We start from the raw sequence: 19585 nt of genomic DNA on the forward strand, positions 1-19585 counted from the left end.
GTTATATATATATATATATATATATATATATATATATATATATATATACACATATGTAATTGTAACAGCCACAATGCCCTCTTACCTTCTCAAATTACTTTTTTTTTTTTTTTTTTGGATATGCTTGTCACTACAAAACCTTCAGATCCAACTTCAAAGAAATATGAAGAAATCAAGATGTCCGGTAGAGGGACCCGAACCCGCGATACCATAATCACGACTATCCTATACTTAATGACTAGAACATTATTGATCCTGCCAGGTACAACGTCAGATATCTTGCAATCCTGACAAATATTCGGAATCAAATTGTACCTGGTCGCCGAATACTACCTTGCAAATCTTAGAGATAAGAAGACCGGATCCCGCTTCGCCTTGTAGCGTTCAACCCTTTATTGATGTTCGTCTCGATACTTGTGCGAGAAAACGCTTCCGACTGTAATCGAGTTGAGAGCAAAAGTTCGCAACGATTTGATTGTTAAATATCGCGATGCGAAAAGTTTCCCACGATTAACGGCCATTTTAGGGCCATTCAAAGAGACGAAGTAGGTTCTTCGGTGCGCTCCCTTGCAAAACAAGGCGATCAGGTTTTTGAAGTGTAACTCTTTTCTTTTTAAATTATCAGATTTGAATTGTTTTCTTTCTTGTTCAATACTTATTCCTTACACATATAATAAGAACAGCAGGTTCTTGTAAACTGGAATGGAAAAAGTACGTGAAATATAAAATACGCTGCTAATGAGACATCTCTAAAAGTATCCAATGAGCATAAAGCTGAAAGCAGTTTTTGCAACGAGTCATTGGCGGAACACGAGCGCCTGTGTGTAAATTTCTTTGACGAGTGCAGTGCTGACGGCGCCGATACTGTCTGCTCCTCAATCCAAAGTGCAGTGTGCAATTATCACAGTTCTTACACCCTAGAGACAAATTATCTGTTATAATTTCGACAATGACGTGAAAAAAGATCTTTTAACGTTGATCATTCAGGTTGAAAAAGCTGAATTTCCTGTAGCAGCCATGGTTAATGACTTAGGATCAACAAATATCAGTTTAATGAACTCCTTGGCACTGATGTAGGTAATTTTGCATTTGTTAACTCAGTAGAAGATAATACAGAAATGCGCGTGTTTGCCGACGTACCACCCCTAATAAAACTTATAAGGAATCAGTTCCTTGACCATGATCATTGTCGGGAGATAGGTTTGCTCATTATGCTTCAGTCAGAGAGTTAATTATAAGAAACAGAGGTGATCTACGGACAGCACATAAAGTTCCTGAAAAGAGCATCAATATTATAGGTATGCAACGCGTGAATGTCAAACTAGGTATGCAATTACTCTCCGAAACAACAAATATATAAATGTATGGAAACTACAAGCCAGTTTATACGTCTTTTAGATACCTGGTTCGATTGACTTAATTCTCGAGTGCCTCATGAAAGGAAGCTATTAAAGAAATGCATATGGGTTGAATTTGGACTCACTAAATAAAACATTGCCTGAGAAGACCTCCTCCCTATATCTAAATAGACCTTGCCTTTGGGGCCTTCGCCTGCAACATTCGATAAAATTCAAACATCCATTCGAGACGGAGCGTCGCCCGTTTTTCAAAGCCCCCATGAATATGGATATGAACACTCATGAAAAAAATGGGACCTGATGCTGCATGGCGTACATTTTTACTAGTTTTTGCATTTATTGAGAGAGAGAGAGAGAGAGAGAGAGAGAGTAAAATGCATTTAATATAAAGAATGAAGATCTGTTAATGCTTTAAAATGAATATATAACGAATTGTGTTTTTCTAAAAAAAAAAAAAAAACATTTTTATCTGTAATTTTATTCTTGAAATAGATGTAATTAAGGAAATGCTATAATAAGTATATCATGTATGGACGATGTGGATAAAATCAACAATTCTTTCAACATCCATATTTTTCGAAAGGTTTCCGTTTTAATGGATTTTTTTTTTTTTTTTTTTCAGGATCCGCGTTTCATATTATCTTCTTTGATAAATTAACGGAGATATTGAATGATGTAAGGGTTCTTTAGTCAACCAGTTTTTTTTTTTTTATTGGAGTTCAAAGTTAGATGTTTTGTCACTTTTTCACTAAAACTCACTACAAAAAAAAATCTGAAAAAAATATACCATTAGCAATGACGATTTTGCTCCATATCTATTAGATCTTCGATCTGTAACAATTTCATCTTCGGGAATTTAATAAAGACAAAGTAATAGGCTGAATCTACGACTAGAAAAAAAAGAATATTAAGCAGCTGGGATACAGTTTATCGATTTGTTCCAGTGCACTTTATTTTATTTTCCCCCCCTTTTTTTTAATTCCATGGGTTCCAGACATCTACAAACAGGACAAATTAAATATCATCGAGCTTTATGATAGTAAACTACCCTTCGATAATAGCAGGGTCACTGACATGGTGAAGAGGTGAATATTGATGGTACCTGCTCGTGCTTTTGTCAGAATGCGACTGGATGTTGACATGATCTGATTTCATCCCTCTCTCAGCTAAAACGCTCACGAATGGAGAACAGCAACTGATAATAATTACATGACCATCTTACCATTTTTAAAGGTATAAAAGACTTTCAAATACCAAAAAAAAATAAATAAATAAAAAAATACGTGGATGGACGACACCGTCTGTAGCTGTCACATTTATTTTGAAGTTAATAACAATAATAATAATAATGAGGAACCTGGAAAAACTAGATGCTGCTAAAGCACCTCCAGGACTCATGCAGAAGAGTGTGCTCCTACAAACTGCGCACATAGTAAGAAAAGTGATGGACTCCGAAGGAGGCAGGATGCAAACCGGAATCCCATACTATGAAAACCACCCATTTGAATAGGATAACTGTGATAGACCATCCCACCCCCAACCACCCAAAACAAAAAATAAATAAATAAATAAATAAATACATAAATAATAATATAAATTTTTCCCCATTCAAAATTCCATTAACGTAAAAGAAAATATTCGCTTTCATTAATATTTACTTTTTTTCCTCCTCAGACAACACGTTTATCACATCCCCGGGTAATCCATCCCAGTTCTAATGACTCCTAAACCCGTACCATCTTCATCAGATGTATAACCTCCATCGCCATCTTCATCACCAACTTTAGGCATCTGTCACCATAGTATCCCCTCTTTCTTTATTGAAACACATTCGCCCGAAAGGATCATTATCATCATCATCAACATCGTCTCTGTCAAGTAAAGATTTGATATGTTCTAAATTATGCTAAAATATTATAACACCTTTCATTTCCAGGTTCATGATTCATATCAATATTCTGCTTCCCCCTTCAAGTTATGACATAGATTTGCATATTATGTTTCCAGGACTTTCGCCTCAGTATCTGTCGAGACATCTCGTCATTGTAGTCAAACTCCTCTGATTTGTCGGCAAATAGGAATCTCGGTAGTGGAATCTCCTGTCAAAAAGGGATTACCGTCGATATTTTACGGGCTGATCTAGGAACAAGAGCCCGTGTTGGCACAAAACCACCTAAATCATAAACAAACGTCGGTATGCTGCATGAATATGATATACACTTGTTTCCTCTTGTGTATTACACACTGATATACTTACTCAGTAACATTCCCTATGAGCTCACATTCATACATCTTTCATACATGATCTTTCTACGTTGTTATGGTTGATAGCTTTGTCTTTAATGGCAGCGTCACACACGAGGGTGTTTCCCGTATCTTTTAGTATCTTACCACCAGACTGGATCGAGAATACAATAATCGAATGATTTATTCCCAAGGACTAGCGTCACAAATCCGCCTAAACTCTAGACAGAAATCTTCGAAAGTACACACAATTTGAAAAATTACATTTGTCGGTTGGTAAAAAGTATGGTGCTAAAACACCGAGAGATGTCAAATAAACGTGCTTTTGTTAATGAGGAATTACAGAGACTAATATGATAGAATAAAATTATTCATTTATTTCACTAACAAATTAACCTAAAAATTTAATGATAATAACTGTTAACATTTCCAAAAGGATGACTTGCACTATCACTGGAAAATAATTATGTTATGTCATTCACGAACACAAGTAGAGCCTTTGTGCTCTTGAGCGCACACGAAAACGTTATAGTAATAACTGTTTATGAAGTATTTTTTGACATACTGTTATTCTTTGCCTCCGCACAGTATCCATTTCTCCAACACTACGCTAACATACAGGGTTATCAATAAATGCTCCCCCTGTCCCTATGAGTAAGCATCTTCTATGACGCCTAACAGTCCCTTCGATTTCTCTCAGGACGTTTATTTTGCTCATTGAATTTCTCATACCACAGATTTTGCGGGCGTATAAGGCCAAGTAAACTCATACTGCCTGATTCATTTCATTTGGACTACATGTTAGAATACATCCACATGAATTAACATAACAATCTTTAGAATTCACGTTGATTAGTTATACGATACTTTTGTCGGCTTTCTAGAATTTAAAAATACCTGTAATTAATAAAAAAGAATAGAATGTCACAGAGAGAGAGAGAGAGAGAGAGAGAGAGAGAGAGAGAGAGAGAGAGAGAGAGAGAGAGAGAGAGAGGCAAAAACCGACCGCTTTTGTAAGTCCAATTAGCATTAAACCTTTTGTTATGGTAATTTTATAAAATATTGACTGTACCAATATTTTTGATGGGTCCGAATTATTGCTATGCATTTTTTTTCATAACTGATTGGCGAATAATTTTTCAGAATGCGACGAGTCGGCGATGACAAGCGAGTTGATTTTCCCGTGAGGCACATTATGTCGAAGCTGTCACTTTGGTACTATTTTTTTACGCATTTGGAAAATATATCTCCTACAACAGGAATGAATTGTTATTATCCATACAGATGATGATGATGATGATGCTCCTACTACTAATACTACTACTTCTACTAATACTACTACTACTACTACTACTACTACTAATAATAATAATAATAATAATAATAGTAATAATAATAACAGAGGCTGAAGTAGCTCCAGGAATCATGCAGAAGAGTGTGATCCTAGAAACGGCGTACATAGTAAGAAAAGTGATGGACTCCTAAGGAGACAGGGTACAACCCGGAACCCCACACTATAAATGCCACCCAGTCATATTGGAGGACTGTGATAGACCAAAAAGGAAAAAAAATAACAATAATAATAATACTACTAATAATAATAATACTGGAAGAAGACCCTCTTTCAAACAAGTATTATTGAAAGATATTGCTGCATCAGCTGTATTTCCCTTGTAAATAGTCTTCTCTGTTTTTCTGATAACTGCTTTCTTTCTGCTATTACAATCAATAGGAGGAACGCACCACACCACCAACCAATGAAAAATCAGCGAACGGTTGACCCCCTGCTGACCTACCACTATGTATTGAGTAGATCCAGACAGCATCTACGTACAGTCCACTTCGACCCACGGCCTTGATCATACTCGGATGATACCAAGAGAAACGTTGGCCACTACAAGAATCCAGCTAAACCCAACCTTGACTTATACCTTGATTTATTTATTTACTTTCTGTAATAAATCAATTTTAATGCGCCAATATCTCTGAAATGAACACCTCCTGATGAATCATATCGGCGCAATAATCGCCAGTTGTAATAGCAGAGAGAAAGCAGTTATTAGAAAAATTAGACCACTATTTAAAAGTTAAATGCAGCAATACCTTTCAATTGGTTAGGTCGTCAATGGACTGGTTAAGCAACATTGGGGTTGGTCAGTCATTGGATGGGTGACCGCTCTCCTCGGCATTGATTCCTTGGGAAAGGATCTTTACCATAATTTCCCCAGTCTACTCAGCTGTAAATGAGTACCTATTCCTAATGGGGTAGGGTCCAGCATTGGGTTAAATAGCAAAACTCAGCAATGATGTTAAGAAATCAAGGAATAAACGACAACGACGTAAATGGAACCTCTGGCAACAGAGGAGCTTCGTCCGGCAGCCAGGTATTCGACCTAATTGAAGGGGAAGACGGTCAGGTACTTGGAGGTCGTCATCCAGCAACTGACCACCACAACGACAGTAACCAACAGCCGAGATTGGAGCTACAGAAGCAAACCAAAGGAAGAAATGGACAAGAGAAGAAAATAAGGAAATATGGAGATGCTACATCAGAAGCAATCCGACGGAGAGAGGATATAGAGGAAGGTTGGTCAACATCTGGAATGAGAGGAATAACACCCCCCAAACAGAGCAGATGCTGGCAGACCAAGTAAGGAACACAAAGAAAAAGAACTGGCTCTCCCCACCAGAAAGAGAAGATCTGGAAAGGGAAATGTCACACGACAACGAAATACACGAAGACGAGCCGAGAGACGATGCCATAGAAGACGACAGGGATGATGAGTTACCAAACAACGACACACGAAGAAACACCGACGAAGTAACAGAAAGGACGGAATGGGTAGAAAAGATTAGACAATGGATGGAGCCAGATACAGAGAGAACAAAGATCCCCTCCATGAAAGCCTACAACACCAAGAAATTAAGGGAGAAAACAAGTGAGGTCAATGAAATAATGGGCATAATACAGACCACCAGTATCACAGAAACAAATAACTTGGCATATGCAGGAGCAAGATTAGTAGCAGAACTGATGGGGATTCGAACATCAACACCACCAGCACAACCAGCCCAACAGAAACCAAAACAGCAACCTCCTTGGAAAAGGCGCCTGGAAAAGCAAATCATGGTAATGAGATCTGACTTGAGTAAACTGAAAGAGATGGCAGAAAAAAGGCTATGAAGCAAGAAAACAAGGGAGGAACTCATCGAAAAATACAAAATACAAGAGAGGGGCCTAAACAACACAATAGAAGATGTAAAACAGAGGCTTAAGGCCAAAGCACATAAGATCCAACGGTACATGAACAGGAATAAGGGATACCAACAGAACAAACTATTCGGAACCAACCAGAAAAGACTATACAGCCAACTAAGAGGGGAAGACAACCACCAAGAAATTCCTGAAGCCGAACCAAGTAAGAGACTCTGGGAACACATATGTAGCAATCCGGTATCACACAACAAACATGCAACATGGCTCCAGGAAGTCAAGGAAGAAGATACAGGGAGAATAAAACAGGATCAAGAAGAAGAAACAGGGAGAATAAAACAAAGATTCACAGAGATCACGACAGACACAGTCAGACACCAACTAAAGAAAATGCCAAACTGGAAAGCCCCAGGTCCCGATGGAGTCCATGGATCTTGGCTCAAAAACTTCAAGGCCCTACACCCACGAATAGCAGAACAACTCCAGCATTGTATCTCAAATCACCATGCACCCAAATGGATGACCACAGGAAGAACATCCTTAGTACAAAAAGACAAGAGTAAGGGAAATATAGGCAGTAACTATAGGCCTATCACCTGCCTACCAATAATGTGGAAGTTACTAACAGGTATCATCAGTGAAAGGCTATACAACTACCTAGAGGAGACAAACACCATCCCCCACCAACAGAAAGGCTGCAGAAGGAAGTGTAGGGGCACAAAAGACCAGCTCCTGATAGACAAAATGATAATGAAGAACAGTAGGAGAAGGAAAACCAACCTAAGCATGGCATGGATAGACTATATGAAAGCCTTCGACATGATACCACACACATGGCTAATAGAATGCCTGAAAATATATGGGGCAGAGGAAAACACCATCAGCTTCCTCAAAAATACAATGCGCAACTGGAATACAATACTTACAAGCTCTGGAATAAGACTAGCAGAGGTTAATATCAGGAGAGGGATCTTCCAGGGCGACTCACTGTCCCCACTACTCTTCGTAGTAGCCATGATTCCCATGACAAAAGTACTACAGAAGATGGATGCCGGGTACCAACTCAAGAAAAGAGGCAACAGAATCAACCATCTGATGTTCATGGACGACATCAAGCTGTATGGTAAGAGCATCAAGTAAATAGATACCCTAATCCAGACTGTAAGGATTGTATCTGGGGACATCAGGATGGAGTTTGGAATAGAAAAATGCGCCTTAGTCAACATACAAAAAGGCAAAGTAACGAGAACTGAAGGGATAAAGCTACCAGATGGGAACGACATCAAACACATAGATGAGACTGGATACAAATACCTGGGAATAATGGAAGGAGGAGATATAAAACATCAAGAGATGAAGGACACGATCAGGAAAGAATATATGCAGACTCAAGGCGATACTCAAGTCAAAACTCAATGCCAGAAATATGATAAAAGCCATAAACACATGGGCAGTGCCAGTAATCAGATACAGTGCAGGAATAGTGGAATGGACGAAGGCAGAACTCCGCAGCATAGATCAGAGAACAAAGAAATATATGACAATACACAAAGCACTACATCCACGAGCAAATACGGACAACTACATAACACGAAAGGAAGGAGGGAGAGGACTACTAAGTAAAGAGGACTGAGTCAACATCGAGAACAGAGCACTGGGGCAATATCTGAAAACCAGTGAAGACGCGTGGCTAAAGAGTGCATGGGAAGAAGGACTAATAAAAGTAGACGAGGACCCAGAAATATACAGACAGGAAAATGACAAACAGAACAGAGGATTGGCACAACAAACCAATGCACAGACAATACATGAGACAGACTGAAGAATTAGCCAGCGATGACATATGGCAATGGCTACAGAGGGGAGAGCTAAAGAAGGAAACTGAAGGAATGATAACAGCGGCACAAGATCAGCCCCTAAGAACCAGGTATGTTCAAAGAACGATAGACGGAAATAACATCTCTGCCATATGTAGGAAGTGCAATACGAAAAATGAAACCATAAACCACATAGCAAGCGAATGCCCGGCACTTGCACAGAACCAGTACAAAAAGAGGCATGATTCAGTGGCAAAAGCCCTCCACTGGAGCCTGTGCAAGAAACATCAGCTACCTTGCAGTAATAAGTGGTACGGGCAACAACCTGAGGGAGTGACAGAAAACGATCAGGCAAAGATCCTCTGGGACTATGGTATCAGAACAGATAAGGTGATACGTGCAAATAGACCAGACGTGACGTTGATTGACAAAGTCAAGAAGAAAGTATCACTCATTGATGTCGCAATACCATGGGACACCAGAGTTGAAGAGAAAGAGAGGGAAAAAATGGATAAGTATCAAGATCTGAAAATAGAAATAAAAAGGATATGGGATATGCCAATGGAAATTGTACCCATAATCATAGGAGCACTGGGCACGATCCCAAGATCCCTGAAAAGGAATCTAGAAAAATTAGAGGCTGAAGTAGCTCCAGGACTCATGCAAAAGAGTGTGATCCTAGAAACGGCGCACGTAGTAAGAAAAGTAAGGACTCCTAAGGAGGCAGGATGCAACCCGGGACCCCTATAAATACCACCCAGTCAAATTGGAGGACTGTGATAGAGCAAAAAAAATATAATAATAATAATAATAATAATAATAATAATAATAATAATAATAATAATAATAATAATAATAATAATAATACTGCAGAAAAACTCAAACTTTATTTTAGTATTCAAACCAATATTTTATTTGCGTAATGTATCAGTGACAAGAACAAAAGTGCTCTGAGAGCGGTGTATTTTTTTTTGACACAGCCTGTAGCTGGGACAAATATTCGATTATTGCTCGAGGTGGAATGTAATAAAGCAACCGATGTAGTTAGGTAGACCACATGAAAATGAAAATCAATAAACCATTTATTTTCATTTCGGTATAATGCTGTTATGAATAGTCTTTTGCCGCTTCAGATATCCTAATATCTTTACTGCGTTCCTTTATAATTATAATATATATATTTTCTATATATATGATATATATATATATATAATATATATATATATATATATATATATATATATATATATATATATATATATTTAGAAGGACATCAATGAACGCTGAGTGCTACGTGTGAAACAGTTTTCTATTTTCACTAATGACTAAATTTTACAATGATGTCCAGTTTCAATGTAGGTAATGACCTCTAATTGTATTCAGTTCATGGGTGGCGAAATGAGTTTGCATTAGATTACAGTATGTCTTCGATAACTTTAGACATTTTATATACATTATCATTTGAATTGCATTTGATTGGCAATGGGTAATACATCATTCCTCATAAATCTTATATTTTAGGTGATAATATATTAAAACCTTTCCAGGTATTTGTTTAAAGTATCAACACTTATGATATATAACATGTTAAAAATATGGTATTTGAAAAGTTGTTGATTAATATTTCTTTAGGTAAGTTAACAGACATCAATAAGCTCACGCCAGTAATCTCATTTTATGATATTTTCCAAGGTCTTGCCTATCGAGTGTATTGTACTAAGATCCCTATCATCTTCAGAGTCTAGCCATCCCCCAACCCCCTCCCCAGTGCTAGGTCAAACGTGAGAGGTAATTAGCGTACAAATCTTGGGCCTGAGCACCAAACGATAGCTCCTTAAAGAATCACATTTGTAAAACGTCATTCCGCTAAAAAAAAAAAAAAAAAGGCAGTGTCAAATTATTTACCCGAAAGAAAAATATTTTATAGCCACAACACCAAAATACAGGGAGTTGGAAATATTACCCCTACATCAGATTAACATGTTATATAGTCATAAGCCTAAAAATAACGATAATATTTTAAATGATAACATTTTATTGATATTATCATTTAAATTGCATTTGATTGGCTATGGGTAATTCATCATTCCTAATAGATTTTTTTATTTTAAATATATTTAAACCTTACAAGATATTTGTTTAAAGTATCGCAATTGTTTTAATCGTTATTTTTAGGCTTATGATATACAACATGTAAAATATGGTATTTGAAAACTTATTGAATAACATTTCTTTCGGTAAGTTAACAGACATCAATAAGTTCACGCCAGTAATTTCATTTTATGATATTTTCCCAGGTCTTGCCTGTTTCGGAGAGTATTGTTGTGTATATTAATATATATATAGATATATATTATATATACATATATATATATATATATTATAGAGATATATATATAGATTATATAATAGATATAAGATAGACATAGATTAATAGACATTATTATATCTATATAGATATATAGACATATATATATACATTATATATATTAGAATATAATAGATATATATATATATTAATATATATACCGATTATATAGTATAGTATATATATTAATCTAGATATAATAGATATATATATCTAATAATAATTATACCGATATAATATAACATATAGATATAGATATATATATATAGTATGATAATATATATGATAAGATATATAGCTATTATATATATATTAATTTATATATATATATATATCTATATATATAAAGACATATAGATATATCGATATATAATAGATTGATATATATGAATTAATATAGATATTATATATATATAATATATAATAGATTATATATAGAGATATATATACATATATACATATTATTATATTATATATAACGATACTAATCTATATATATAATAATACGTTAACTATATATATATATATATTATTATACTATATATATAGATAATATATCTATATATATAATATACTATATAAGATAATATAGATATATATATTATAATATAGATATATCTATATATATATATATTAATAATATAATCGATATATTTAGATATAGATCTTAATAGAATTATATATAATACAATATTATAATTTATATATTAATATATATATATAAATATAATATATATAATATGATATATTATATATATATTATATCGATATATATATATACTTAGAGAAAGATATAAAATATCTCCTATATATTAGATATAGATATATACTATATATAATTATATTAATATAGATTAGAATATATATAATATACATATATAGATATATATAGTATAATATAGATATTGATTTATAATATATAAATATTATATATATATATATATTATATATATATACATATACATATAAAATATATATATATATATATACAGTATTAGTAAAATATATATATATAATATATATATATATTATAGATAGATAAATTTAAATAATGTGGTGTCTGTGGTGTGTGTGTGTGAATACAAGATGACCCTGGGCTCCTTTGCAAATCCCTCCATAGTATCAGACCCATCCTGGAAGCTTACTACCATACATTAAAATCCGCTTTCCAAAGGTCCATCACATTCCGGCGTCCGCATTTCTCTTCTTCTATAACTTCCAAGTGTTAAATATAACACATTTCATATTGGTTTTGCTCATATATACTACATTCAATTCCTTAAATTAATTTTCAGCAGTCTTGTTTCGTGTGGGAATCCTGAATGTAAAGAGTTATATTTCAATCACTCCTTTGCTATTCAGTACAAAGAGATAATATATCTATCGAGATAATATATATTAAATATATACATAGATAAGATATGATATTATATTATTACTATAGAGAATATAATATACAATATTATCGATAGTTATATATAGATAGATAGATATATATATATATAATATATATAGTATGCTATATCTTAATATATAGATATATAGAATAATAATTATATATATATATGGTATTCTATATATATATAACATATATATATATATATATTACATGTATGTATATATATGATATATATATATATCATATATGAGATATATAGAGATATATATATATATAGATAATATATATATATATGATATTAATATATAATATATAGATATATCCTATATATATATATATATATATATATATGTATAAGATATATATATAGAGCATATAATGATATATAAATCTATATATATATATAATTCTATATATATATAGATTATATCTATATATATATATATATATATATATAGATAATATTTATATATATAATAATATATATCTATAGTATATAATATATTATATAATTATATAATATTATATAATATTATAAATATTACTATATATATATATATATATATATATTATATAATATATATATATATACTAGTATAAATAATAATATATATTATATATATATATATATATATTATATATATTATATATATATTATATATATATATATATATATATACATATACATATATAAATAAATAATATATATATAATATATTATATATAATATATTATAATATATATATACACTATATATATATATATATATATATATATATATATATATATATATATATATTATATATATTATATATAGATATATTAATATATATACCAATATTACAATATATATATAAATATATCTAAATATATATAACTATTTATATATATATATATATATAGTTATATATATATTATATATATATATATATATTCATAATTATATATATATTAAATATTATAGTATATATATATAAAAAAGATATAATATATATATATATGTACATATAACAAATATATAAATTTATATTATATAATATATATATAATTATATAATATTAAATATATATAATATATATACCTTAAATATATAATACCTTTTTGTTATATATATAATGTGTGTGTGTGTGTGTGTGAATAAAAGATGACCCCTGGCTCCTTTGCAAAATCCCTTCCATAGTATCAGACCCATCCTGGAAGCTTACCACTACATTAAAATCCGCTCCAACGTCCATCACATTCCGGGTCCGCACTTTCTCTTTCTTTCTATAACTTCCAAGTGTTAATATATACACATTTCATTTATTGGTTTTGCTCATATATACTACATTCAATTCCGTAAATTAATTTTCAGCGTCTTTGTTTCGTGTGGGAATCCTGAATGTGAAAGATGTATATTTCAATCACTCTTTGCTATTCAGTACAAAGATATCCAATAATCCGTAAATCACAAGATCTAATTAATAATGTAGGAATTCCATTAACGACCTGTATCACTAGTTTTTCCAACAGACTCAGCAAGAAAATGATTATAAAGAACTTATGGACACAATTTGGTCGCTGTGAGGGGAAGTCAGTTTTCTTGGTACTGAGTTACTTGAGGGAATAAACCAATTTCATGCAGATGATACCCTTTCTAAATTAGATTTTCAACGCCATTCAGGCCAAGGTTTATATAAAAGAAATACGAAAATAATTATTAATTCTATAATAAAGTAACTGTTTCAAGTTAATCCAGTTCGGCCTGACAATGACGTACATTGTGGGGTTAAAGAAATAAATTTTTTCAAGGTATTAATTTTGTAACATTCGTTAAGAGGGAAATCTTTTTTTGGCTAAACTATACTCCAACTTAGTGCTCTTAATATTATTTTTTATTTTAATCTTATACTGAAAATTGTCTTATGTATATGAACTATTAGTTTCATTGCAGAATCGAAACATACATGAATAACAAGAAATTCTCTCAAGGAAGCAGTAGAAAAAAAAATATGTATACCATTGGATACCAATTCGTCAATAAATACATTTAGAAAAGATGAAGTTCCTCTTAAACCTGTTTTATATATGATGTTGGTACTTCCTTTAGAGGTTAAAGATTTTCTCCACATAGAAACGTTTTCAGTTTATTTCTAGTTTACTTTAGACATTAAAAACAGTAAAACGACGTCAATTTTAACTTTTAGTGGACTCTCACCTTGAACAAAAACTAATATTCCGTCGTTTGAAAGATTAAATGATTTAATCGGCTTCCGGTTATGCATTGTTTTTATTCTCGTTTTGTCAGTTACTTTAGATGAAGTCACTTTTCAACAAGATTTTTCTCTCAACGATATACTTTTTACTGAGAAGAAAAGACCACGAAAGTAATAAAAAAACGTTATGTTAATTTTTAAGTAATTTTAGAACATCAGATTCCTGACTAAAATTACCACCTTCCAGGTAAAAGGAAAATCGAACATCCCGCAATAAATACACAAAATCTTCAAATATTTAACAAAAAAACATCTTATTTTTACTTAAGTTACAGCATCGTCTCAAACATTTCGCTGAGATTTTTTTTTTAATAATCTGAACCTGTTTTGACAGGACTGTGCCAGTAAAAATAAATAAAAATAATTACCAGCAAAAGTCAGAAGCTAAACTAATAAATTTGGAATTTCTTTTTCACGAAATATCTTTGACGAGCAAGTAGCCTAGTGCGAGTGGTTTCAGTTACATAAGTATATCTTTGTTTTACCAGACCACTGAGCTGATTAACAGCTCTCCTGGGGCTGGCACATACGATTAGATTTTTATTTACGTGGCTAGGAACCAATTGATTACTTAGCAACGGGACCTACAGCTTATTGCGGGAGTCGAACCACATCGACAAATTAATTTCTACCACCATAAATACATCCCACTTATTCCGCACTGGCAGAGCAGGGAGTCGAACCCGGACCCTGAGATCGATAGTCGAGCACGTAACCGACTCGCCGAATAAAAATGTCTCAGTATAGAGAACTTCCGAATGGATATTTGCACTGTGGTATTTCAAATGAAAATGATCTGTCTTAACCGTCAGCTAGCGATGCGATAATGATGTACGTTTAGATTTGTTTCCTTTAATCAGCAAATCAAAACTTATTGCCTGGTAATTGACTGAATGACCCAGAAACCTTTGTAGTCTCCGTGAAATTGGAATATCAAAAGTTCAAGCGAAGATGCAATGTATTACTACCCGGAAGTAATGCTCATTATTTTATAATTTACTCACAGTTTTATCTATCTATTTATTCATTTTTTAACTAATCATTTTTTGTCTCATAACTGACCTCTTCTTTCTATACTTTTATGACTGTACCGTCAGTTGCTTCTTCCAAATGAACGCCATATTCTTTGAAAGCTTAATTTTCAAGTTAATGGTCACTGTACGCTTGTTCCATATGACTAGGGTTTATCTGAATAATAATAATAATAATAATAATAATAATAATAATAATAATAATAATAATAATAATAATAATAATAATAATTGAAACCATAAACCACATAGCAAGTGAATGCCCGGCACTTGCACAGAACCAGTACAAAAAGAGGCATGATTCTGTGGCAAAAGCCCTCCACTGGAGCCTGTGCAAGAAACATCAGCTACCTTGCAGTAATAAGTGGTACGAGCACCAACCTGAAGGAGTGATAGAAAACGATCAGGCAAAGATCCTCTGGGACTATGGTATCAGAACGGATAGGGTGATACGTGCAAACAGACCAGACGTGACGTTGATTGACAAAATCAAGAAGAAAGTATCACTCATTGATGTCGCAATACCATGGGACACCAGAGTTGAAGAGAAAGAGAGGGAAAAAATGGATAAGTATCAAGATCTGAAAATAGAAATAAAAAGGATATGGGATATGCCGGTGGAAATTGTGCCCATAATCATAGGAGCACTAGGCACGATCCCAAGACCCCTGAAAAGGAATCTAGAAAAACTAGAGACTGAAGTAGCTCCAGGACTCATGCAGAAGAGTGTGATCCTAGAAACGGCACACATAGTAAGAAAAGTGATGGACTCCTAAGGAGGCAGGATGCAACCCAGAACCCCACACTATAAATACCACCCAGTCGAATTGGAGGACTGTGATAGAGAAAAAAAATAATAATAATAATAATAAACTCTCTAAATCATTTTTATTTTAAAAATTCAGTGCAACATCATTACTAATAGACGATTAATTTCTTACTTCTTTCAGTTACTCTCTTGAGGCAAATATGTGATTAAAAGGACTTCGATAATTTAATGCTATTTATTATATAATAGTTATTCCTGTCGTAATGAATGATTCAGATATCATGAAACTGTTGTTGAACGATTTCTCTATTAAGCACCAATAGCAACTCGTCTGATGAGCATCGAGATAATTACACGAAATGTAAATCAGATGTAATTACTGCAAACAGTGAGCTAACTGAGTTTATTTGCAGATAATCGTATTCTCTGATAAACGGTTCACTGGCAGCGTCAAGAATTCATGGTCGAAATTAGTTAATGATAGTAAAAGGATGTGAATATCGGGGAAAGAAAATAATAACAAAATTGATTTATTTTCTTTTTGGGTATAATAAGCGGATGCGTATCTCCATTTTAATATATTATACTAGTATTCATGGCAGTGGTGATGAATGAAGTGGGAGATAATATTCCCATGTAGTGCATAACCGTTAAAAAAAATCAATTGAACTTTAAAATTCATTACCATGGAATATGCAGGTTATCTTCAACAAATATCCCAATTTTGTTGGGGTGGAGAGACTAAATTTTTCTTGGGTAATATTACAAACACACAAGGAACACACACACACACATGCACACACACACACACACACACACACACACACACACACACACACACCCTTTTCTTTGGTAGAAAAGGTTACAATGCTATGCAGTGGTTGTTGCCAATTTTGAAGATTTTATTCTCTACATTGGTGTTAAGATCAGCTTTAATCTGTAAATAAATCTTTTTATACATATGAAAGAAAGTTTGTATGTGTGTGTGTGTGTGTGTGATACCTAACTCATTTACTAATAAAACAATCCACAATGATTATACTTCAGTACGTTACAGTTTGCAAAGTCGAATCCATGAAATTGGGATATTATTGGCCGCATACTTTCATAACTCTATAAAACTGCAAAAAAAAAAAAAAAAAAAAAATGTATGCCTCGTAGTGTGTATGGGGCTTGACCCATCAAAACATTCGCATTATCTTTTTGTTTATGTTTTGTATAATCTCGTGTAACTTATTTTATATAAATGACACCCGACCATCCCCACCCAAAGTTTGGGGGCGTTGGGTATCTGCAATATGATCCAGGTCAATGACTTTTCTGGTTCCGAAACTAGTTCACCTCCCAACATTCCAGTTTCCACTCATTTCATTATCATATATAAAAGGAATTTGTCAATGTCAGTCGGTAGGCTTCATCCTGACTCTCTTAATAGATCACAAAAGTTGAAATGTAAAACATCCCCAAAATCCGTTTCAGGAGAAATACAGTTTTAATTTTTTCCCCTTCATTTCTATTTAACAGACATGAATTAGTTACATGACATTTTCATAATTATAATATTGAATGTATCAATCATATTAAGCGTGTTTCTCCGGCTCAATGTATCGCACTTAAAAAGCTATAAAAGTAATAAAAAAAATACTTCATTTCAAATATGAAAAGTATAATTCTTCAAAGTAAACTCAATATTATTTTACTAAGCCAAAAGCATCTTCATTAAAGCATTTCTGGGACTGTATAGCTATTTTCAGCCTTGGTAACTCAGGATAATCTACTTGCAAATTTAAACCCATAACTGTCTTCAGTTTTGTAATCAACCCAGTTACTTAGACAATGTGTAATTTGTCGCGTTTCCAGCACGGGATGAATGCCTAAATACACTCTCGCAATCAGCTTGAGTTATTCGAAGTTTTATCATCAAAGGAATTTGTGCAAACTATAATTAAGTAATGCTGCAACATGACGAGAGTTGGATTGGATCCATTCGCAGAAGAGAGTTTCTCCTGTTGTGGAAAAGTTGGGATGGGTTTTATATTCATCAACAAACTCTAATGAGACTCGTTGAAATGTTCCACTTCAAAGGCTGCTTTTAATGGAAAAATACATCAGCTCCATAAATGGAAAAAGTTAATAAAAACTTTAGAAAATTATTGATGACGCCAAACATATTCCGAATGCTGTGTATCGCCAGATAATCTTCGAAGTACAGATATTTAGATAAAGATTTTGATGCATTGTCAAGAAATACTTCTGACCTTATTTTATGTCAACATTTGGAAAATAATAATAATAATAATAATAATAATAATAATAATAATAATAATAATAATAATAATAATAATAATAATAATAATAATAATAATAATAATAATAGTCATGATTCCCATGACAAAAGTTCTACAGAAGATGGATGCCGGGTACCAACTCAAGAAAAGAGGCAACAGAATTGACCACCTGATGTTCATGGGCGACATCAAGCTGTATGGTAAGAGCATCAAGGAACAGATACCCTAATCCAGACTGTAAGGATTGTATCTGGGGACATCAGGATGGAGTTTGGAATAGAAAAATGCGCCTTAGTCAACATACAAAAGGGCAAAGTAACAAGAACTGAAGGGATAAAGCTACCAGATGGGAGCAACATCAAACACATAGATGAGACTGGATACAAATATCTGGGAATAATGGAAGGAGGGGATATAAAACACCAAGAGATGAGGACACGATCAGGAAAGAATATATGCAGAGACTCAGGAGATACTCAAGTCAAAACTCAACGCCGGAAATATGATAAAAGCCATACACACATGGGCAGTGCCAGCAATCAGATACAGCGCAGGAATAGTGGAATGGACGAAGGCAGAACTCTGCAGCATAGATCAGAAAACCAGGAAAACATATGACAATACACAAAGCAATACACCCAAGACCAAATACGGACAGACTATACATAACACGAAAGGAAGGAGGGAGAGGACTACTAAGCATAGAGGACTGAGTCAACATCGAGAACAGAGCACTGTGAAGACGAGTGGCTAAAGATGCATGGGAAGAAGGACTAATAAAAGTAGACGAAGACCCAGAAATATATAGAGACAGGAGAATGACCAACCAGCGAAGACACGTG

Source organism: Macrobrachium nipponense, chromosome 14 (assembly GCF_015104395.2).
Source record: "Macrobrachium nipponense isolate FS-2020 chromosome 14, ASM1510439v2, whole genome shotgun sequence".
Taxonomy (NCBI): domain Eukaryota; kingdom Metazoa; phylum Arthropoda; class Malacostraca; order Decapoda; family Palaemonidae; genus Macrobrachium; species Macrobrachium nipponense.